We start from the raw sequence: 22,586 nt of genomic DNA, 5'->3' as shown, positions 1-22,586 counted from the left end.
AACTTCACCAACTCTGCTATGTCCCGTGCAGTATCTTGTTGTCAGTCTAATCTAGATCATGTGTAATTGAATGGAATAGATCCCTTTTGGACAAAGTGGAGTCAGATGCTGCAGTGACCACAGGTGTGAGAGGATCTACAATTGGCATCTGGTGTTATCTCTCTGCTTCCACTCCAAATAAAGTTACCTGTTGTTACCTGAACGTCAAATACTAAGAATGGGCGGCCTATGAAAGAATTAGTACTTTCATTAAGTATACTAAACCGGCTAATTGGGAATAGACAAACTGTAAAAAGCCCTCTGAGAAAGCCCCTCTCTAACCTTTGTTAGTAAGCTTTTCTGTAGCCTGCCTGTTGATGTATTTTCGGTTTGAACAGTGCACAACATGAAGAGACGGAACACTGGCGGCTTGTCACAATGCCCCCCGATGACATCACAATAGCGCTGCTGCCTAGAAAACAAGCTGCGCAGAAGAAGTTGTTCTTTGGGTGGGAGGGTGGGCTAGTGGAAGGAGGGGGCAATCTCTTTTTTTCCCGGGTGGTAGGGGGATGACAGGAGAAGGGAAGCGGGTGGTGAGAAAGGTACAGAGGGCAGGGTTTGGGGGCTGGGAAGGAAAGGGAAAAGATTAGGGTTTGGGGATGATGAAAGGGCTTTCTACGGGTAAGGATGGCAAAGGGTGGCAGTGACGGAAAGTCAGGCAACCTGTCCTGTCCGTCTTTTTGTATCGTGAATTGGAAAGACTGCAAGGGGGAGGGGAGTTGCTTGCGCCCTAAAGGAGGAGTTATTCAGATTCATTGCAGTGGGCGGCGGCTGCAAAACGCACCATTCTTCTTGTTTTTGCTCTGCAAAGCAGCCTTTTCAAGGGTTGGCTTGGGTGACAAAATGTCTTGTGTAGGCGTGGGTTTGTCTCCCTCTCGCTCTCTCTCCCTAAGATGTGTCCGGCATAGGCCAGGGTGCCACTCGAGGCCCAAACCAATTCTGGTTATCGCTTCTCGGCCTTTTGGCTAAGATCAAGTGTAGTATCTGTTCTTATCAGTTTAATATCTGATACGTCCCCTATCTGGGGACCATATATTAAATGGATTTTTAGAACAGGGAGATGGAAAAAGAGCTTGCTCTGTCCACTCCACGCATTGACCTGGTATTGCAGTACCTCCAGGAACGGTGCACCCCTTCTTAACCCAGTTTCCAAAAGCAGAACTCGATTCACCTGATTCATATTAGCCCGATTAGCGAATTGAAATGAATTTTTATCTAACACACTTTTTACTTGCTTTATTCATCCAAATAGCAAACTCATCACCACTCAACTTCACCAACTCTGCTATGTCCCGTGCAGTATCTTGTTGTCAGTCTAATCTAGATCATGTGTAATTGAATGGAATAGATCCCTTTTGGACAAAGTGGAGTCAGATGCTGCAGTGACCACAGGTGTGAGAGGATCTACAATTGGCATCTGGTGTTATCTCTCTGCTTCCACTCCAAATAAAGTTACCTGTTGTTACCTGAACGTCAAATACTAAGAATGGGCGGCCTATGAAAGAATTAGTACTTTCATTAAGTATACTAAACCGGCTAATTGGGAATAGACAAACTGTAAAAAGCCCTCTGAGAAAGCCCCTCTCTAACCTTTGTTAGTAAGCTTTTCTGTAGCCTGCCTGTTGATGTATTTTCGGTTTGAACAGTGCACAACATGAAGAGACGGAACACTGGCGGCTTGTCACAATGCCCCCCGATGACATCACAATAGCGCTGCTGCCTAGAAAACAAGCTGCGCAGAAGAAGTTGTTCTTTGGGTGGGAGGGTGGGCTAGTGGAAGGAGGGGGCAATCTCTTTTTTTCCCGGGTGGTAGGGGGATGACAGGAGAAGGGAAGCGGGTGGTGAGAAAGGTACAGAGGGCAGGGTTTGGGGGCTGGGAAGGAAAGGGAAAAGATTAGGGTTTGGGGATGATGAAAGGGCTTTCTACGGGTAAGGATGGCAAAGGGTGGCAGTGACGGAAAGTCAGGCAACCTGTCCTGTCCGTCTTTTTGTATCGTGAATTGGAAAGACTGCAAGGGGGAGGGGAGTTGCTTGCGCCCTAAAGGAGGAGTTATTCAGATTCATTGCAGTGGGCGGCGGCTGCAAAACGCACCATTCTTCTTGTTTTTGCTCTGCAAAGCAGCCTTTTCAAGGGTTGGCTTGGGTGACAAAATGTCTTGTGTAGGCGTGGGTTTGTCTCCCTCTCGCTCTCTCTCCCTAAGATGTGTCCGGCATAGGCCAGGGTGCCACTCGAGGCCCAAACCAATTCTGGTTATCGCTTCTCGGCCTTTTGGCTAAGATCAAGTGTAGTATCTGTTCTTATCAGTTTAATATCTGATACGTCCCCTATCTGGGGACCATATATTAAATGGATTTTTAGAACAGGGAGATGGAAAAAGAGCTTGCTCTGTCCACTCCACGCATTGACCTGGTATTGCAGTACCTCCAGGAACGGTGCACCCCTTCTTAACCCAGTTTCCAAAAGCAGAACTCGATTCACCTGATTCATATTAGCCCGATTAGCGAATTGAAATGAATTTTTATCTAACACACTTTTTACTTGCTTTATTCATCCAAATAGCAAACTCATCACCACTCAACTTCACCAACTCTGCTATGTCCCGTGCAGTATCTTGTTGTCAGTCTAATCTAGATCATGTGTAATTGAATGGAATAGATCCCTTTTGGACAAAGTGGAGTCAGATGCTGCAGTGACCACAGGTGTGAGAGGATCTACAATTGGCATCTGGTGTTATCTCTCTGCTTCCACTCCAAATAAAGTTACCTGTTGTTACCTGAACGTCAAATACTAAGAATGGGCGGCCTATGAAAGAATTAGTACTTTCATTAAGTATACTAAACCGGCTAATTGGGAATAGACAAACTGTAAAAAGCCCTCTGAGAAAGCCCCTCTCTAACCTTTGTTAGTAAGCTTTTCTGTAGCCTGCCTGTTGATGTATTTTCGGTTTGAACAGTGCACAACATGAAGAGACGGAACACTGGCGGCTTGTCACAATGCCCCCCGATGACATCACAATAGCGCTGCTGCCTAGAAAACAAGCTGCGCAGAAGAAGTTGTTCTTTGGGTGGGAGGGTGGGCTAGTGGAAGGAGGGGGCAATCTCTTTTTTTCCCGGGTGGTAGGGGGATGACAGGAGAAGGGAAGCGGGTGGTGAGAAAGGTACAGAGGGCAGGGTTTGGGGGCTGGGAAGGAAAGGGAAAAGATTAGGGTTTGGGGATGATGAAAGGGCTTTCTACGGGTAAGGATGGCAAAGGGTGGCAGTGACGGAAAGTCAGGCAACCTGTCCTGTCCGTCTTTTTGTATCGTGAATTGGAAAGACTGCAAGGGGGAGGGGAGTTGCTTGCGCCCTAAAGGAGGAGTTATTCAGATTCATTGCAGTGGGCGGCGGCTGCAAAACGCACCATTCTTCTTGTTTTTGCTCTGCAAAGCAGCCTTTTCAAGGGTTGGCTTGGGTGACAAAATGTCTTGTGTAGGCGTGGGTTTGTCTCCCTCTCGCTCTCTCTCCCTAAGATGTGTCCGGCATAGGCCAGGGTGCCACTCGAGGCCCAAACCAATTCTGGTTATCGCTTCTCGGCCTTTTGGCTAAGATCAAGTGTAGTATCTGTTCTTATCAGTTTAATATCTGATACGTCCCCTATCTGGGGACCATATATTAAATGGATTTTTAGAACAGGGAGATGGAAAAAGAGCTTGCTCTGTCCACTCCACGCATTGACCTGGTATTGCAGTACCTCCAGGAACGGTGCACCCCTTCTTAACCCAGTTTCCAAAAGCAGAACTCGATTCACCTGATTCATATTAGCCCGATTAGCGAATTGAAATGAATTTTTATCTAACACACTTTTTACTTGCTTTATTCATCCAAATAGCAAACTCATCACCACTCAACTTCACCAACTCTGCTATGTCCCGTGCAGTATCTTGTTGTCAGTCTAATCTAGATCATGTGTAATTGAATGGAATAGATCCCTTTTGGACAAAGTGGAGTCAGATGCTGCAGTGACCACAGGTGTGAGAGGATCTACAATTGGCATCTGGTGTTATCTCTCTGCTTCCACTCCAAATAAAGTTACCTGTTGTTACCTGAACGTCAAATACTAAGAATGGGCGGCCTATGAAAGAATTAGTACTTTCATTAAGTATACTAAACCGGCTAATTGGGAATAGACAAACTGTAAAAAGCCCTCTGAGAAAGCCCCTCTCTAACCTTTGTTAGTAAGCTTTTCTGTAGCCTGCCTGTTGATGTATTTTCGGTTTGAACAGTGCACAACATGAAGAGACGGAACACTGGCGGCTTGTCACAATGCCCCCCGATGACATCACAATAGCGCTGCTGCCTAGAAAACAAGCTGCGCAGAAGAAGTTGTTCTTTGGGTGGGAGGGTGGGCTAGTGGAAGGAGGGGGCAATCTCTTTTTTTCCCGGGTGGTAGGGGGATGACAGGAGAAGGGAAGCGGGTGGTGAGAAAGGTACAGAGGGCAGGGTTTGGGGGCTGGGAAGGAAAGGGAAAAGATTAGGGTTTGGGGATGATGAAAGGGCTTTCTACGGGTAAGGATGGCAAAGGGTGGCAGTGACGGAAAGTCAGGCAACCTGTCCTGTCCGTCTTTTTGTATCGTGAATTGGAAAGACTGCAAGGGGGAGGGGAGTTGCTTGCGCCCTAAAGGAGGAGTTATTCAGATTCATTGCAGTGGGCGGCGGCTGCAAAACGCACCATTCTTCTTGTTTTTGCTCTGCAAAGCAGCCTTTTCAAGGGTTGGCTTGGGTGACAAAATGTCTTGTGTAGGCGTGGGTTTGTCTCCCTCTCGCTCTCTCTCCCTAAGATGTGTCCGGCATAGGCCAGGGTGCCACTCGAGGCCCAAACCAATTCTGGTTATCGCTTCTCGGCCTTTTGGCTAAGATCAAGTGTAGTATCTGTTCTTATCAGTTTAATATCTGATACGTCCCCTATCTGGGGACCATATATTAAATGGATTTTTAGAACAGGGAGATGGAAAAAGAGCTTGCTCTGTCCACTCCACGCATTGACCTGGTATTGCAGTACCTCCAGGAACGGTGCACCCCTTCTTAACCCAGTTTCCAAAAGCAGAACTCGATTCACCTGATTCATATTAGCCCGATTAGCGAATTGAAATGAATTTTTATCTAACACACTTTTTACTTGCTTTATTCATCCAAATAGCAAACTCATCACCACTCAACTTCACCAACTCTGCTATGTCCCGTGCAGTATCTTGTTGTCAGTCTAATCTAGATCATGTGTAATTGAATGGAATAGATCCCTTTTGGACAAAGTGGAGTCAGATGCTGCAGTGACCACAGGTGTGAGAGGATCTACAATTGGCATCTGGTGTTATCTCTCTGCTTCCACTCCAAATAAAGTTACCTGTTGTTACCTGAACGTCAAATACTAAGAATGGGCGGCCTATGAAAGAATTAGTACTTTCATTAAGTATACTAAACCGGCTAATTGGGAATAGACAAACTGTAAAAAGCCCTCTGAGAAAGCCCCTCTCTAACCTTTGTTAGTAAGCTTTTCTGTAGCCTGCCTGTTGATGTATTTTCGGTTTGAACAGTGCACAACATGAAGAGACGGAACACTGGCGGCTTGTCACAATGCCCCCCGATGACATCACAATAGCGCTGCTGCCTAGAAAACAAGCTGCGCAGAAGAAGTTGTTCTTTGGGTGGGAGGGTGGGCTAGTGGAAGGAGGGGGCAATCTCTTTTTTTCCCAGGTGGTAGGGGGATGACAGGAGAAGGGAAGCGGGTGGTGAGAAAGGTACAGAGGGCAGGGTTTGGGGGCTGGGAAGGAAAGGGAAAAGATTAGGGTTTGGGGATGATGAAAGGGCTTTCTACGGGTAAGGATGGCAAAGGGTGGCAGTGACGGAAAGTCAGGCAACCTGTCCTGTCCGTCTTTTTGTATCGTGAATTGGAAAGACTGCAAGGGGGAGGGGAGTTGCTTGCGCCCTAAAGGAGGAGTTATTCAGATTCATTGCAGTGGGCGGCGGCTGCAAAACGCACCATTCTTCTTGTTTTTGCTCTGCAAAGCAGCCTTTTCAAGGGTAGAAAGCCACGGACCCACTTGGGGGGAGGGGCGACATGACCAAGGGGGAGGTAGGGAGTGATGGGTTAATAGGGACAGTGGTATATGCCTAATATGGCTTTGGGGGATGGTTTTAGCCGGGGAGGAAGAGGAGGAGCAGGGAAAGGGTTAGCTGGGAGAGGAAGGAGTTACCTCCTCTTCTGTTTCCGGACGCCGAACGATCTGCACGTGCACCTCCATGGCAGATCTTCAGGAGCTCCAGCGTCTGATTCAGGCAGCGGTCGCAGCGCACGGGCCCCTGGCAGTGCAGACCCACATCAGGGCTGCCGGGGTTAACCCGTCGGCGCTTGCCCCTCGTCCCCCCAGCAGCGGCGGGCGCCAGTCGCGGCCCCCCCGCAGGTATTCCCCGGGCGCGGGGGGGGCGAGGAGGAGATGTAAGAGCCCCTCCAGGGACCCTCCGCAGAGTGCAGCGCAGCAGCAGCGTCTGGCTGCTGCAGAGGCCGGCGGGAGGAATCTTCGTTCCAGCCGCGGCGGTCGGGAGGTGGGAGTGGCCAGCACGGGGCCTGCTTCCGGTCCCGGCCTCCGGGCTGGAGTTACTGAGACTGCAGCGGCTCCAGGCCGGGAGCGCGCTCGGCGCAGGAGAGAGGCCAGCAGATCCCCCTGCAGTCGGCGGGGGGGACCGCGGGGCTTCACGTGGCGGTAGGTCCGGCGCCGGGGGGGGGGTCTGCGGTGCCTGACCCCGGTGCGGCTGAGAGAAGGAGTGACGGCGGGAGCCCTGCGGCAACCGCCGGGTCACTCAGTACCGCTGTGCAGCCCCCGGATGTGGCAGTCTCCCGTGGGAGCGGGAGGACTCGGCGGATGGAGGCCTGCAATAGCCCAGGAGGGCCAGAGGCGACGACGGCTGAGATCCGGAGCCGGGCGTCTGGTCGTCCGCGCCCGGAGGCCCCTTGCAGTCGGCAGGGGGGCGGGCGCAAGAGGTCGAGGCCCGGGGTGCCGGCGCGGGGGACAGGACGGTCTCCTGGGTTGTCACCCCGGGGCAAGAGATGGAGCGGGGATGACTCTGCCCACGCGGCGGCCCTGTCTGGCGGCCGTGGTGGGGGGGGTGCTGCGGCGGCGCCCCCCGGATGTCGGATGGAAGATGAGGCCAGCGGCGAGGAGGGGGAAGAGGCTTTCGGTTCGGAGGAGTCGGATGGACGACAGACGGAGGACAGCGAGGCGGCGGTCTCGGGAGACGCCGAGCGGCGGTCGGGTGAGACGGCCGCGGAGGCGGCAGGGGCTGCGCTGGCGGGGGGCTTCGGGGGGGGGGGCGGCTGCGGCTACGGCAGCGCCCGCTGGTTTCGCAGTGTGGAGTCAATTGTTGGGGCTGTTGCAGGGGCTGGCGGCGGCTTCGGGAGCGGGGGGGGAGGGGGCCCAGGCGCCGGTGGCGGCGTGGGTGGGTGCAGCCGGTTTAGGGGCCTCGGCGGCGACGGGGGGTGACGGAGCGGGTGCGAGTAGAGGGGGGGGCGAAGGGGGGAGTGAGACGGGGGGGGGAAAGGAGAAGGAAAAGGAGAAGGAAAAGGAGAAGGAAAAGGAGAAGGAGGATGAGGTGGTGCGCTTAGATGATAGGGCTAAAAGCGAAGTTTATGTTTGTTTTGAGGGCCCGCTGGGGGCCCATTTAAAGAAGGAGGTGCGGGAAAAAATTTGGAAAGGGGAATATGTGGAGATATTTTCTCTGCTTCCCCTGGAGAAATTTAATTTGGATAGGGTTAAGCCGAGTGATTCCAAAAAGGAGAAGGACGAGGAGGAAAAGCGCCGTTATAGGCTTATTCCTCGGACTTTTGCCAACTGGCTACAGGCATTTGCGATTTTGGCGAGCGTGGTCGGGGAGAAGGAGCCGGAGCATTGTTCGGCTTTGTTCGGCTACATGGATGCGATAGGGGAGGCTTATCGAGTTTATGGCGGACTGGCGTGGCTGCGCTACGACGAGCAATTTAGGCAGCGGAAGGCATTGCGGCCAGATGTGCGTTGGGACCATAAGGATATTTCCTTATGGATGCGATTGATGTCGGCACCGGCTCAGCCCTTTCGGGGGGGCGCCGGGGGTTCGGGGGGGGCCGGGTCCCCGGCAAGTTTCAAGAAAGGTTTGTGTTGGCAGTACAATGAAGGGCAGTGCAGGTTTGGAGCGGCGTGCCGTTTTAAGCATGAATGCTCCGGATGTGGGGGGGGACATAGCTTGTCCAAATGTTTTAAAAAAGGAAAAGGAAAGGCTGGTGATGGGGCTGGTAAGAGGGACGACGCCGGTGAAGGTAGAAGTGATGGTTCCGTTTTTAAATAGGTATCCGGACAAGGAGGCGGCGGCGTTGTTAAGTTCTGGTTTTTCGGATGGTTTTCATATTCCGTCGGTTGTTAATGCATCGGTTCCGCCGTATCGTAATTTGCGTTCCGCTCGGGATCACCCGGAAGTGGTGGATGAGAAGCTGGAAAGGGAGGTGGCTTTGGGCAGGATGGGCGGCCCTTATGTTGCCCCGCCGTGCGGGAATTTGGTGGTGTCACCGTTGGGGGTGGTACCAAAGAAGGAGCGGAATAAATTTCGGCTGATTCATCATTTGTCTTACCCGGAAGGGTTATCGGTGAATGATGGCATTGCGCCGGAGTTGTCGGCGGTATATTATGTGTCGTTCGATAAGGCGTTGGACCTGGTTAGGGCGGCGGGGCGGGGTGCATTGATGGCAAAGGCGGATGTGGAAGCAGCGTTTCGGTTGTTACCGGTTCATCCAGATAGTCAGCATTTGTTGGGTTGCTGGTGGGATGGCAGTTATTATGTTGATCGTTGTTTGCCAATGGGCTGTTCCATTTCGTGTTCGTACTTTGAGGCATTTAGTTCGTTTGTTGAGTGGGTGGTTCGGGACGTGTCCGGGCTTACGTCCATCATTCATTACTTGGATGATTTCCTGTGTGTCGGGCCGGCGGGTTCGATGGTTTGTGCGGGTTTGCTATTTGCGTTGCAAAAAGTTGCGGCCAGTTTCGGGATTCCTTTGGCGCCGGATAAGACGGAAGGCCCGGCGCCGGTGATGTGTTTTCTGGGAATTGAAATTGACACCATTGCTATGGAATGCAGGTTGCCGGCGGAGAAGGTCCGTGATTTGAGGTCCGCAGTGTCAGGGGTAAAAGCGGCGAAGAAGGTGCGGCTTAAGGCGGTGCAGTCTTTGCTTGGAAAATTGAATTTTGCTTGCAGAATTGTGCCAATGGGGAGAGTGTTTGCGAGGCGTTTGGCGACGGCGACGGCCGGGGTACGGTTGCCGGCGCATTTTGTGCGGATCGCAAAGGCGATCAGGGACGATTTGGAAGTATGGGATCAATTTTTGCAGCATTTCAACGGCCGGACGCTGGTGATGGAGAGGGTGGCGTCTAACGGGGCGTTGCAGCTGTTTACGGATGCGGCGGGGTCGGCCGGGTTTGGGGCTGTCTTCAGAGGTCATTGGTGTGTCGGGCAGTGGCCACAGGCGTGGCGGGAGAGCGGCTTGGTTAGGAATTTGGCCCTGTTAGAGCTATTCCCCATTGTAGTGGCAGTGGAGCTATGGGGGTCGCACTTTGCCGGAAGGAAAGTGTGTTTTCATTGTGATAACCAGGCGGTGGTGCACGCGATTAACAACTTGTCTGCTAAGTCGGAGCCGGTGGTGGTGTATTTGCGGCATTTAGTGTTGAGATGTCTGCAGTTGAATGTGCAGGTAGTGGCACGGCACGTTCCGGGTGTTGACAACGAGGTGGCTGATGCTTTGTCTCGTTTTCAGTTCAGCAGGTTTCGGGCGCTGTTGCCGTGGGCGGACGAAGTTGGAGTGGAGTGCCCCGAGGATTTGTGGCATCTGGTGAGGCGGTGATCTCAGACTTGATTCGGAACTCGGTGACCGAGGTGACTTGGTGCCGGTATGCTAAGGTGTGGGCTGAATGGGAGGAGTTGTTGCGTCTGATGTTTGGTGGGGAAAGCGTGGATTACTTGGTGGCTTTGTTGTCATTGGTGAGTACGGATTTTTCAGCCGGGCGATCGGCATCGGCTGTGGCACATCGGGTGTCGGCAGTGGCATTTTGGTTAAAAATGAGAGGGGAGCGTGATGTTTCACAGGATTTTCGGGTTCGTCAGGCTTTGAGGGGCTTTCGCCGTGGCGTACGGGAGAGGGACAAGAGGCGCCCTGTATCGTTTGGTTTGTTGAGACGGATGGTGGGTGGCCTGAGCGGCATTTGTGAGTCTGTGTACGAGACGGTTCTATTTACAACGGCTTTCGGTCTCGCTTTTTATGGGGCGTTCCGGATAGGCGAGCTGGTGAGCCCGTCCAGGGTGACGGGGGGTGGTTTGATGTTTGAGGACGTGCAAGTGAGCAGTAGTCAGGTGGAGTGCCGGATTCGCCGGTCAAAAATGGATCAGCTGGGCCGTGGTAGATTGGTGGTGTTATATGCGGTTCCAGGAGAGGAATTGTGCCCTGTGCGTTTAGTCGAGAGATTTATGGCCGTGAGGGGAGGCTTACCTGGCCCGTTGTTGCGGCATTTGAATGGGTCGTTTTTGTCGAGGTTTCAGTTTGTGGCGGTGCTGCGGCTAAGTCTACGTAACGCGGGGGAGCGCCCGGAGGAATTCGGGTCGCATTCATTCCGAATTGGTGCAGCAACGGAGGCAGCCCGTTGGGGGCTTGGAGATGAGGTGGTAAAGCGTATTGGTAGATGGGAATCTTCTTGTTTTCGGCGGTATGTGAGACCGCAGTTGTTGTAGCATCATGGGACTTTGGTTACGTGCGGAAGGTTTGAGGAAAGGGGTGTTTTTTGATGTGTTGGTGGTTGTGCTGTTATTGGTTTTGATATTTTCGTTTTGTTTTATTTGTTATAGGGAAGTGCCTGATCTGGATCTTGGGGCACTCCTTCGTATTTTGGGGTGCCCGTCGGGCGGAGGTCCGCCCGAATGGTCGACAGCTGGGTTTGGATCGTGCGCAGGCGACTGTTCGATGGATCGGAGTTCGGGGCATGGAGTGGGGCAGGGTGGTCCCGGAATTTCGTTTCCATTGTAAAGTTGAGCGGCCCCCGGAGGTGCTGGTATTGCATGTGGGGGGTAATGATCTTGGTGCCAGGGCGTCGCGGGATTTGATCCGAGACATAAAGATTGATTTACTGCAGTTGTGGAAGCGGTATCCTGGTTTGCTGGTCGTATGGTCTGACATAGTGACCAGGTTGGCATGGAGAGGGGCTCGGTCGGTGGAGAAGGTTAATAAGGCCAGGGCCCAGGTGAATAGGGTAGTGGCTAGGTTTGTGACCAGGAATGGTGGGATTGTGGTACGGCACAGGGATTTGGAGCCGGCTGATTGGCGATTTCGGAGGGGTGATGGTGTGCACCTCAACGAGGTCGGTCTGGATTTATGGGCGTTGGGTCTGCAGGATGGTGTGGAGCGTGCTTTTGGTGTGTGGCGGGTCCAGGCCACGTAAGGTGTCACGTGGTCTGTCCTGTGGCGGTGGGGGTAGGTCTGGTCCAGAGGTTTGGAAGTGATTGGTGGCTGGACCGGGAGTCATTGTCTTGGTATGGTGGCTCTCGGTTTCCGGGATGTGGCAGGCACGGGGTTCTGCCAAAGTGTGGGGGTCAATCCGTGGGTGATTGGCACCTCGTCTCTGGGTCGGTGTGTTGCGGCCGGGGACAGGGGGAGTAGTAGTAGTGGACTGGGCCTACCCCGGGGGGTATTGTAAATGTTATTGTCTATTGTTACCGTTATGTGGTTGTTTTGGGTCGCCCGTTGGACGGCGTCCCTAAGGTACTAGTCTGTAAAACAATAGGCAATAAAAAGGCTGCTGTGGCCATTTGAACCAAGTCGCATGCAGTCCGTGTGTTTAATTTTAGAGGATAAGGGGGTTTGGTTACACAGACATCATGACCGGAGAATCATCCCTCAGCTGGTCAAGAAAGCCACGGACCCACTTGGGGGGAGGGGCGACATGACCAAGGGGGAGGTAGGGAGTGATGGGTTAATAGGGACAGTGGTATATGCCTAATATGGCTTTGGGGGATGGTTTTAGCCGGGGAGGAAGAGGAGGAGCAGGGAAAGGGTTAGCTGGGAGAGGAAGGAGTTACCTCCTCTTCTGTTTCCGGACGCCGAACGATCCCCGCCCACCCTCCCTTTGTGTTGTCATGTGGGAGATGTTTTTGGGTAAGTTGGGATACCTTTTGTCACAGTAGCGGTGGGGGTAGGTCTGGTCCAGAGGTTTGGAAGTGATTGGTGGCTGGACCGGGAGTCATTGTCTTGGTATGGTGGCTCTCGGTTTCCGGGATGTGGCAGGCACGGGGTTCTGCCAAAGTGTGGGGGTCAATCCGTGGGTGATTGGCACCTCGTCTCTGGGTCGGTGTGTTGCGGCCGGGGACAGGGGGAGTAGTAGTAGTGGACTGGGCCTACCCCGGGGGGTATTGTAAATGTTATTGTCTATTGTTACCGTTATGTGGTTGTTTTGGGTCGCCCGTTGGACGGCGTCCCTAAGGTACTAGTCTGTAAAACAATAGGCAATAAAAAGGCTGCTGTGGCCATTTGAACCAAGTCGCATGCAGTCCGTGTGTTTAATTTTAGAGGATAAGGGGGTTTGGTTACACAGACATCATGACCGGAGAATCATCCCTCAGCTGGTCATGGCTTGGGTGACAAAATGTCTTGTGTAGGCGTGGGTTTGTCTCCCTCTCGCTCTCTCTCCCTAAGATGTGTCCGGCATAGGCCAGGGTGCCACTCGAGGCCCAAACCAATTCTGGTTATCGCTTCTCGGCCTTTTGGCTAAGATCAAGTGTAGTATCTGTTCTTATCAGTTTAATATCTGATACGTCCCCTATCTGGGGACCATATATTAAATGGATTTTTAGAACAGGGAGATGGAAAAAGAGCTTGCTCTGTCCACTCCACGCATTGACCTGGTATTGCAGTACCTCCAGGAACGGTGCACCCCTTCTTAACCCAGTTTCCAAAAGCAGAACTCGATTCACCTGATTCATATTAGCCCGATTAGCGAATTGAAATGAATTTTTATCTAACACACTTTTTACTTGCTTTATTCATCCAAATAGCAAACTCATCACCACTCAACTTCACCAACTCTGCTATGTCCCGTGCAGTATCTTGTTGTCAGTCTAATCTAGATCATGTGTAATTGAATGGAATAGATCCCTTTTGGACAAAGTGGAGTCAGATGCTGCAGTGACCACAGGTGTGAGAGGATCTACAATTGGCATCTGGTGTTATCTCTCTGCTTCCACTCCAAATAAAGTTACCTGTTGTTACCTGAACGTCAAATACTAAGAATGGGCGGCCTATGAAAGAATTAGTACTTTCATTAAGTATACTAAACCGGCTAATTGGGAATAGACAAACTGTAAAAAGCCCTCTGAGAAAGCCCCTCTCTAACCTTTGTTAGTAAGCTTTTCTGTAGCCTGCCTGTTGATGTATTTTCGGTTTGAACAGTGCACAACATGAAGAGACGGAACACTGGCGGCTTGTCACAATGCCCCCCGATGACATCACAATAGCGCTGCTGCCTAGAAAACAAGCTGCGCAGAAGAAGTTGTTCTTTGGGTGGGAGGGTGGGCTAGTGGAAGGAGGGGGCAATCTCTTTTTTTCCCGGGTGGTAGGGGGATGACAGGAGAAGGGAAGCGGGTGGTGAGAAAGGTACAGAGGGCAGGGTTTGGGGGCTGGGAAGGAAAGGGAAAAGATTAGGGTTTGGGGATGATGAAAGGGCTTTCTACGGGTAAGGATGGCAAAGGGTGGCAGTGACGGAAAGTCAGGCAACCTGTCCTGTCCGTCTTTTTGTATCGTGAATTGGAAAGACTGCAAGGGGGAGGGGAGTTGCTTGCGCCCTAAAGGAGGAGTTATTCAGATTCATTGCAGTGGGCGGCGGCTGCAAAACGCACCATTCTTCTTGTTTTTGCTCTGCAAAGCAGCCTTTTCAAGGGTTGGCTTGGGTGACAAAATGTCTTGTGTAGGCGTGGGTTTGTCTCCCTCTCGCTCTCTCTCCCTAAGATGTGTCCGGCATAGGCCAGGGTGCCACTCGAGGCCCAAACCAATTCTGGTTATCGCTTCTCGGCCTTTTGGCTAAGATCAAGTGTAGTATCTGTTCTTATCAGTTTAATATCTGATACGTCCCCTATCTGGGGACCATATATTAAATGGATTTTTAGAACAGGGAGATGGAAAAAGAGCTTGCTCTGTCCACTCCACGCATTGACCTGGTATTGCAGTACCTCCAGGAACGGTGCACCCCTTCTTAACCCAGTTTCCAAAAGCAGAACTCGATTCACCTGATTCATATTAGCCCGATTAGCGAATTGAAATGAATTTTTATCTAACACACTTTTTACTTGCTTTATTCATCCAAATAGCAAACTCATCACCACTCAACTTCACCAACTCTGCTATGTCCCGTGCAGTATCTTGTTGTCAGTCTAATCTAGATCATGTGTAATTGAATGGAATAGATCCCTTTTGGACAAAGTGGAGTCAGATGCTGCAGTGACCACAGGTGTGAGAGGATCTACAATTGGCATCTGGTGTTATCTCTCTGCTTCCACTCCAAATAAAGTTACCTGTTGTTACCTGAACGTCAAATACTAAGAATGGGCGGCCTATGAAAGAATTAGTACTTTCATTAAGTATACTAAACCGGCTAATTGGGAATAGACAAACTGTAAAAAGCCCTCTGAGAAAGCCCCTCTCTAACCTTTGTTAGTAAGCTTTTCTGTAGCCTGCCTGTTGATGTATTTTCGGTTTGAACAGTGCACAACATGAAGAGACGGAACACTGGCGGCTTGTCACAATGCCCCCCGATGACATCACAATAGCGCTGCTGCCTAGAAAACAAGCTGCGCAGAAGAAGTTGTTCTTTGGGTGGGAGGGTGGGCTAGTGGAAGGAGGGGGCAATCTCTTTTTTTCCCGGGTGGTAGGGGGATGACAGGAGAAGGGAAGCGGGTGGTGAGAAAGGTACAGAGGGCAGGGTTTGGGGGCTGGGAAGGAAAGGGAAAAGATTAGGGTTTGGGGATGATGAAAGGGCTTTCTACGGGTAAGGATGGCAAAGGGTGGCAGTGACGGAAAGTCAGGCAACCTGTCCTGTCCGTCTTTTTGTATCGTGAATTGGAAAGACTGCAAGGGGGAGGGGAGTTGCTTGCGCCCTAAAGGAGGAGTTATTCAGATTCATTGCAGTGGGCGGCGGCTGCAAAACGCACCATTCTTCTTGTTTTTGCTCTGCAAAGCAGCCTTGTCAAGGGTTGGCTTGGGTGACAAAATGTCTTGTGTAGGCGTGGGTTTGTCTCCCTCTCGCTCTCTCTCCCTAAGATGTGTCCGGCATAGGCCAGGGTGCCACTCGAGGCCCAAACCAATTCTGGTTATCGCTTCTCGGCTTTTTGGCTAAGATCAAGTGTAGTATCTGTTCTTATCAGTTTAATATCTGATACGTCCCCTATCTGGGGACCATATATTAAATGGATTTTTAGAACAGGGAGATGGAAAAAGAGCTTGCTCTGTCCACTCCACGCATTGACCTGGTATTGCAGTACCTCCAGGAACGGTGCACCCCTTCTTAACCCAGTTTCCAAAAGCAGAACTCGATTCACCTGATTCATATTAGCCCGATTAGCGAATTGAAATGAATTTTTATCTAACACACTTTTTACTTGCTTTATTCATCCAAATAGCAAACTCATCACCACTCAACTTCACCAACTCTGCTATGTCCCGTGCAGTATCTTGTTGTCAGTCTAATCTAGATCATGTGTAATTGAATGGAATAGATCCCTTTTGGACAAAGTGGAGTCAGATGCTGCAGTGACCACAGGTGTGAGAGGATCTACAATTGGCATCTGGTGTTATCTCTCTGCTTCCACTCCAAATAAAGTTACCTGTTGTTACCTGAACGTCAAATACTAAGAATGGGCGGCCTATGAAAGAATTAGTACTTTCATTAAGTATACTAAACCGGCTAATTGGGAATAGACAAACTGTAAAAAGCCCTCTGAGAAAGCCCCTCTCTAACCTTTGTTAGTAAGCTTTTCTGTAACCTGCCTGTTGATGTATTTTCGGTTTGAACAGTGCACAACATGAAGAGACGGAACACTGGCGGCTTGTCACAATGCCCCCCGATGACATCACAATAGCGCTGCTGCCTAGAAAACAAGCTGCGCAGAAGAAGTTGTTCTTTGGGTGGGAGGGTGGGCTAGTGGAAGGAGGGGGCAATCTCTTTTTTTCCCGGGTGGTAGGGGGATGACAGGAGAAGGGAAGCGGGTGGTGAGAAAGGTACAGAGGGCAGGGTTTGGGGGCTGGGAAGGAAAGGGAAAAGATTAGGGTTTGGGGATGATGAAAGGGCTTTCTACGGGTAAGGATGGCAAAGGGTGGCAGTGACGGAAAGTCAGGCAACCTGTCCTGTCCGTCTTTTTGTATCGTGAATTGGAAAGACTGCAAGGGGGAGGGGAGTTGCTTGCGCACTAAAGGAGGAGTTATTCAGATTCATTGCAGTGGGCGGCGGCTGCAAAACGCACCATTCTTCTTGTTTTTGCTCTGCAAAGCAGCCTTTTCAAGGGTTGGCTTGGGTGACAAAATGTCTTGTGTAGGCGTGGGTTTGTCTCCCTCTCGCTCTCTCTCCCTAAGATGTGTCCGGCATAGGCCAGGGTGCCACTCGAGGCCCAAACCAATTCTGGTTATCGCTTCTCGGCCTTTTGGCTAAGATCAAGTGTAGTATCTGTTCTTATCAGTTTAATATCTGATACGTCCCCTATCTGGGGACCATATATTAAATGGATTTTTAGAACAGGGAGATGGAAAAAGAGCTTGCTCTGTCCACTCCACGCATTGACCTGGTATTGCAGTACCTCCAGGAACGGTGCACCCCTTCTTAACCCAGTTTCCAAAAGCAGAACTCGATTCACCTGATTCATATTAGCCCGATTAGCGAATTGAAATGAATTTTTATCTAACACACTTTTTACTTGCTTTATTCATCCAAATAGCAAACTCATCACCACTCAACTTCACCAACTCTGCTATGTCCCGTGCAGTATCTTGTTGTCAGTCTAATCTAGATCATGTGTAATTGAATGGAATAGATCCCTTTTGGACAAAGTGGAGTCAGATGCTGCAGTGACCACAGGTGTGAGAGGATCTACAATTGGCATCTGGTGTTATCTCTCTGCTTCCACTCCAAATAAAGTTACCTGTTGTTACCTGAACGTCAAATACTAAGAATGGGCGGCCTATGAAAGAATTAGTACTTTCATTAAGTATACTAAACCGGCTAATTGGGAATAGACAAACTGTAAAAAGCCCTCTGAGAAAGCCCCTCTCTAACCTTTGTTAGTAAGCTTTTCTGTAGCCTGCCTGTTGATGTATTTTCGGTTTGAACAGTGCACAACATGAAGAGACGGAACACTGGCGGCTTGTCACAATGCCCCCCGATGACATCACAATAGCGCTGCTGCCTAGAAAACAAGCTGCGCAGAAGAAGTTGTTCTTTGGGTGGGAGGGTGGGCTAGTGGAAGGAGGGGGCAATCTCTTTTTTTCCCGGGTGGTAGGGGGATGACAGGAGAAGGGAAGCGGGTGGTGAGAAAGGTACAGAGGGCAGGGTTTGGGGGCTGGGAAGGAAAGGGAAAAGATTAGGGTTTGGGGATGATGAAAGGGCTTTCTACGGGTAAGGATGGCAAAGGGTGGCAGTGACGGAAAGTCAGGCAACCTGTCCTGTCCGTCTTTTTGTATCGTGAATTGGAAAGACTGCAAGGGGGAGGGGAGTTGCTTGCGCCCTAAAGGAGGAGTTATTCAGATTCATTGCAGTGGGCGGCGGCTGCAAAACGCACCATTCTTCTTGTTTTTGCTCTGCAAAGCAGCCTTTTCAAGGGTTGGCTTGGGTGACAAAATGTCTTGTGTAGGCGTGGGTTTGTCTCCCTCTCGCTCTCTCTCCCTAAGATGTGTCTGGCATAGGCCAGGGTGCCACTCGAGGCCCAAACCAATTCTGGTTATCGCTTCTCGGCCTTTTGGCTAAGATCAAGTGTAGTATCTGTTCTTATCAGTGGTCGGAGGTCCGTTCAGCTTTGGGCTGAGAAACCAACACCCGGTTGGAGGTCCGGGTCAGCTTCGGCTGAGAAACCAACACCCGGTTGGAGGTCTGGGTCAGCTTCGGCTGAGAAACCAACACCCGGTTGGAGGTCTGGGTCAGCTTCGGCTGAGAAACCATCACCCGGTTGGAGGTCCGGTTAGCCTTGGGCTGAGAAACCAACACCGGTTGACGGTCCGGGCAGTTTCGGCTGCGAAACCAACAACTAGTAGCTCTCTACTCCACTTGGGTAAGATGCCTGGGTGGACGCTGGGAGCAACGACAAGGCTCAACCAGGCTTCGGCTTGGGGGAGCACCGAAGATCCCTGACCCTTGCTGTGGCCTTCTGGCTCGGAGGGACGGGGTTGATTTTTGGGGACCCTCTCCTCACGGAGGGGTCCACACGAATCCTAGCCTTTGCACTGTTTTTGGTGTGACTTCGGTCATGCATTTTTTGCGGTGCTTTGGAAAGCTTCATTAAATCTGTTCTTATCAGTTTAATATCTGATACGTCCCCTATCTGGGGACCATATATTAAATGGATTTTTAGAACAGGGAGATGGAAAAAGAGCTTGCTCTGTCCACTCCACGCATTGACCTGGTATTGCAGTACCTCCAGGAACGGTGCACCCCTTCTTAACCCAGTTTCCAAAAGCAGAACTCGATTCACCTGATTCATATTAGCCCGATTAGCGAATTGAAATGAATTTTTATCTAACACACTTTTTACTTGCTTTATTCATCCAAATAGCAAACTCATCACCACTCAACTTCACCAACTCTGCTATGTCCCGTGCAGTATCTTGTTGTCAGTCTAATCTAGATCATGTGTAATTGAATGGAATAGATCCCTTTTGGACAAAGTGGAGTCAGATGCTGCAGTGACCACAGGTGTGAGAGGATCTACAATTGGCATCTGGTGTTATCTCTCTGCTTCCACTCCAAATAAAGTTACCTGTTGTTACCTGAACGTCAAATACTAAGAATGGGCGGCCTATGAAAGAATTAGTACTTTCATTAAGTATACTAAACCGGCTAATTGGGAATAGACAAACTGTAAAAAGCCCTCTGAGAAAGCCCCTCTCTAACCTTTGTTAGTAAGCTTTTCTGTAGCCTGCCTGTTGATGTATTTTCGGTTTGAACAGTGCACAACATGAAGAGACGGAACACTGGCGGCTTGTCACAATGCCCCCCGATGACATCACAATAGCGCTGCTGCCTAGAAAACAAGCTGCGCAGAAGAAGTTGTTCTTTGGGTGGGAGGGTGGGCTAGTGGAAGGAGGGGGCAATCTCTTTTTTTCCCGGGTGGTAGGGGGATGACAGGAGAAGGGAAGCGGGTGGTGAGAAAGGTACAGAGGGCAGGGTTTGGGGGCTGGGAAGGAAAGGGAAAAGATTAGGGTTTGGGGATGATGAAAGGGCTTTCTACGGGTAAGGATGGCAAAGGGTGGCAGTGACGGAAAGTCAGGCAACCTGTCCTGTCCGTCTTTTTGTATCGTGAATTGGAAAGACTGCAAGGGGGAGGGGAGTTGCTTGCGCCCTAAAGGAGGAGTTATTCAGATTCATTGCAGTGGGCGGCGGCTGCAAAACGCACCATTCTTCTTGTTTTTGCTCTGCAAAGCAGCCTTTTCAAGGGTTGGCTTGGGTGACAAAATGTCTTGTGTAGGCGTGGGTTTGTCTCCCTCTCGCTCTCTCTCCCTAAGATGTGTCTGGCATAGGCCAGGGTGCCACTCGAGGCCCAAACCAATTCTGGTTATCGCTTCTCGGCCTTTTGGCTAAGATCAAGTGTAGTATCTGTTCTTATCAGTGGTCGGAGGTCCGTTCAGCTTTGGGCTGAGAAACCAACACCCGGTTGGAGGTCCGGGTCAGCTTCGGCTGAGAAACCAACACCCGGTTGGAGGTCTGGGTCAGCTTCGGCTGAGAAACCAACACCCGGTTGGAGGTCTGGGTCAGCTTCGGCTGAGAAACCATCACCCGGTTGGAGGTCCGGTTAGCCTTGGGCTGAGAAACCAACACCGGTTGACGGTCCGGGCAGTTTCGGCTGCGAAACCAACAACTAGTAGCTCTCTACTCCACTTGGGTAAGATGCCTGGGTGGACGCTGGGAGCAACGACAAGGCTCAACCAGGCTTCGGCTTGGGGGAGCACCGAAGATCCCTGACCCTTGCTGTGGCCTTCTGGCTCGGAGGGACGGGGTTGATTTTTGGGGACCCTCTCCTCACGGAGGGGTCCACACGAATCCTAGCCTTTGCACTGTTTTTGGTGTGACTTCGGTCATGCATTTTTTGCGGTGCTTTGGAAAGCTTCATTAAATCTGTTCTTATCAGTTTAATATCTGATACGTCCCCTATCTGGGGACCATATATTAAATGGATTTTTAGAACAGGGAGATGGAAAAAGAGCTTGCTCTGTCCACTCCACGCATTGACCTGGTATTGCAGTACCTCCAGGAACGGTGCACCCCTTCTTAACCCAGTTTCCAAAAGCAGAACTCGATTCACCTGATTCATATTAGCCCGATTAGCGAATTGAAATGAATTTTTATCTAACACACTTTTTACTTGCTTTATTCATCCAAATAGCAAACTCATCACCACTCAACTTCACCAACTCTGCTATGTCCCGTGCAGTATCTTGTTGTCAGTCTAATCTAGATCATGTGTAATTGAATGGAATAGATCCCTTTTGGACAAAGTGGAGTCAGATGCTGCAGTGACCACAGGTGTGAGAGGATCTACAATTGGCATCTGGTGTTATCTCTCTGCTTCCACTCCAAATAAAGTTACCTGTTGTTACCTGAACGTCAAATACTAAGAATGGGCGGCCTATGAAAGAATTAGTACTTTCATTAAGTATACTAAACCGGCTAATTGGGAATAGACAAACTGTAAAAAGCCCTCTGAGAAAGCCCCTCTCTAACCTTTGTTAGTAAGCTTTTCTGTAGCCTGCCTGTTGATGTATTTTCGGTTTGAACAGTGCACAACATGAAGAGACGGAACACTGGCGGCTTGTCACAATGCCCCCCGATGACATCACAATAGCGCTGCTGCCTAGAAAACAAGCTGCGCAGAAGAAGTTGTTCTTTGGGTGGGAGGGTGGGCTAGTGGAAGGAGGGGGCAATCTCTTTTTTTCCCGGGTGGTAGGGGGATGACAGGAGAAGGGAAGCGGGTGGTGAGAAAGGTACAGAGGGCAGGGTTTGGGGGCTGGGAAGGAAAGGGAAAAGATTAGGGTTTGGGGATGATGAAAGGGCTTTCTACGGGTAAGGATGGCAAAGGGTGGCAGTGACGGAAAGTCAGGCAACCTGTCCTGTCCGTCTTTTTGTATCGTGAATTGGAAAGACTGCAAGGGGGAGGGGAGTTGCTTGCGCCCTAAAGGAGGAGTTATTCAGATTCATTGCAGTGGGCGGCGGCTGCAAAACGCACCATTCTTCTTGTTTTTGCTCTGCAAAGCAGCCTTTTCAAGGGTTGGCTTGGGTGACAAAATGTCTTGTGTAGGCGTGGGTTTGTCTCCCTCTCGCTCTCTCTCCCTAAGATGTGTCCGGCATAGGCCAGGGTGCCACTCGAGGCCCAAACCAATTCTGGTTATCGCTTCTCGGCCTTTTGGCTAAGATCAAGTGTAGTATCTGTTCTTATCAGTTTAATATCTGATACGTCCCCTATCTGGGGACCATATATTAAATGGATTTTTAGAACAGGGAGATGGAAAAAGAGCTTGCTCTGTCTACTCCACGCATTGACCTGGTATTGCAGTACCTCCAGGAACGGTGCACCCCTTCTTAACCCAGTTTCCAAAAGCAGAACTCGATTCACCTGATTCATATTAGCCCGATTAGCGAATTGAAATGAATTTTTATCTAACACACTTTTTACTTGCTTTATTCATCCAAATAGCAAACTCATCACCACTCAACTTCACCAACTCTGCTATGTCCCGTGCAGTATCTTGTTGTCAGTCTAATCTAGATCATGTGTAATTGAATGGAATAGATCCCTTTTGGACAAAGTGGAGTCAGATGCTGCAGTGACCACAGGTGTGAGAGGATCTACAATTGGCATCTGGTGTTATCTCTCTGCTTCCACTCCAAATAAAGTTACCTGTTGTTACCTGAACGTCAAATACTAAGAATGGGCGGCCTATGAAAGAATTAGTACTTTCATTAAGTATACTAAACCGGCTAATTGGGAATAGACAAACTGTAAAAAGCCCTCTGAGAAAGCCCCTCTCTAACCTTTGTTAGTAAGCTTTTCTGTAGCCTGCCTGTTGATGTATTTTCGGTTTGAACAGTGCACAACATGAAGAGACGGAACACTGGCGGCTTGTCACAATGCCCCCCGATGACATCACAATAGCGCTGCTGCCTAGAAAACAAGCTGCGCAGAAGAAGTTGTTCTTTGGGTGGGAGGGTGGGCTAGTGGAAGGAGGGGGCAATCTCTTTTTTTCCCGGGTGGTAGGGGGATGACAG

General features: G+C 50.4%; 11 non-coding genes and 2 pseudogenes across 11 annotated transcripts; all 13 read left to right on the top strand.

Annotated features, from left to right (window-relative positions):
• Nucleotides 1-984: 984 nt before the first annotated feature.
• On the top strand, nucleotides 985-1,175 carry LOC142284312 (U2 spliceosomal RNA). Its single transcript, XR_012745832.1, has one exon. It is a non-coding gene; the product is annotated as a U2 spliceosomal RNA (small nuclear RNA).
• A 1,117-nt stretch (nucleotides 1,176-2,292) lies between these two features.
• On the top strand, nucleotides 2,293-2,483 carry LOC142284311 (U2 spliceosomal RNA). The gene has a single exon (XR_012745831.1). It is a non-coding gene; the product is annotated as a U2 spliceosomal RNA (small nuclear RNA).
• A 1,117-nt stretch (nucleotides 2,484-3,600) lies between these two features.
• On the top strand, nucleotides 3,601-3,791 carry LOC142284310 (U2 spliceosomal RNA). The gene has a single exon (XR_012745830.1). It is a non-coding gene; the product is annotated as a U2 spliceosomal RNA (small nuclear RNA).
• A 1,117-nt stretch (nucleotides 3,792-4,908) lies between these two features.
• Nucleotides 4,909-5,099, top strand: LOC142284309 (U2 spliceosomal RNA). The gene has a single exon (XR_012745829.1). It is a non-coding gene; the product is annotated as a U2 spliceosomal RNA (small nuclear RNA).
• Nucleotides 5,100-12,821: 7,722 nt separating this feature from the next.
• LOC142284308 (U2 spliceosomal RNA) lies at nucleotides 12,822-13,012 on the top strand. Its single transcript, XR_012745828.1, has one exon. It is a non-coding gene; the product is annotated as a U2 spliceosomal RNA (small nuclear RNA).
• A 1,117-nt stretch (nucleotides 13,013-14,129) lies between these two features.
• Nucleotides 14,130-14,320, top strand: LOC142284307 (U2 spliceosomal RNA). Its single transcript, XR_012745827.1, has one exon. It is a non-coding gene; the product is annotated as a U2 spliceosomal RNA (small nuclear RNA).
• A 1,117-nt stretch (nucleotides 14,321-15,437) lies between these two features.
• Nucleotides 15,438-15,628, top strand: LOC142284355 (U2 spliceosomal RNA). The gene has a single exon (XR_012745875.1). It is a non-coding gene; the product is annotated as a U2 spliceosomal RNA (small nuclear RNA).
• A 1,117-nt stretch (nucleotides 15,629-16,745) lies between these two features.
• Nucleotides 16,746-16,936, top strand: LOC142284305 (U2 spliceosomal RNA). The gene has a single exon (XR_012745825.1). It is a non-coding gene; the product is annotated as a U2 spliceosomal RNA (small nuclear RNA).
• A 1,117-nt stretch (nucleotides 16,937-18,053) lies between these two features.
• On the top strand, nucleotides 18,054-18,186 carry LOC142284371 (U2 spliceosomal RNA; annotated as a pseudogene).
• Nucleotides 18,187-18,577: 391 nt separating this feature from the next.
• On the top strand, nucleotides 18,578-18,763 carry LOC142284368 (U2 spliceosomal RNA). Its single transcript, XR_012745886.1, has one exon. It is a non-coding gene; the product is annotated as a U2 spliceosomal RNA (small nuclear RNA).
• A 1,117-nt stretch (nucleotides 18,764-19,880) lies between these two features.
• On the top strand, nucleotides 19,881-20,013 carry LOC142284370 (U2 spliceosomal RNA; annotated as a pseudogene).
• Nucleotides 20,014-20,404: 391 nt separating this feature from the next.
• Nucleotides 20,405-20,590, top strand: LOC142284367 (U2 spliceosomal RNA). Its single transcript, XR_012745885.1, has one exon. It is a non-coding gene; the product is annotated as a U2 spliceosomal RNA (small nuclear RNA).
• Nucleotides 20,591-21,707: 1,117 nt separating this feature from the next.
• LOC142284275 (U2 spliceosomal RNA) lies at nucleotides 21,708-21,898 on the top strand. Its single transcript, XR_012745797.1, has one exon. It is a non-coding gene; the product is annotated as a U2 spliceosomal RNA (small nuclear RNA).
• The last annotated feature ends 688 nt before the right edge of the window (nucleotides 21,899-22,586 follow it).

This window comes from Anomaloglossus baeobatrachus, unplaced genomic scaffold, assembly GCF_048569485.1.
Source record: "Anomaloglossus baeobatrachus isolate aAnoBae1 unplaced genomic scaffold, aAnoBae1.hap1 Scaffold_569, whole genome shotgun sequence".
NCBI classification, from domain to species: Eukaryota; Metazoa; Chordata; class Amphibia; order Anura; family Aromobatidae; genus Anomaloglossus; species Anomaloglossus baeobatrachus.
Note: the sequence above shows the minus strand (reverse complement) of the source record. Positions and strands in the feature narration are given on the sequence as shown.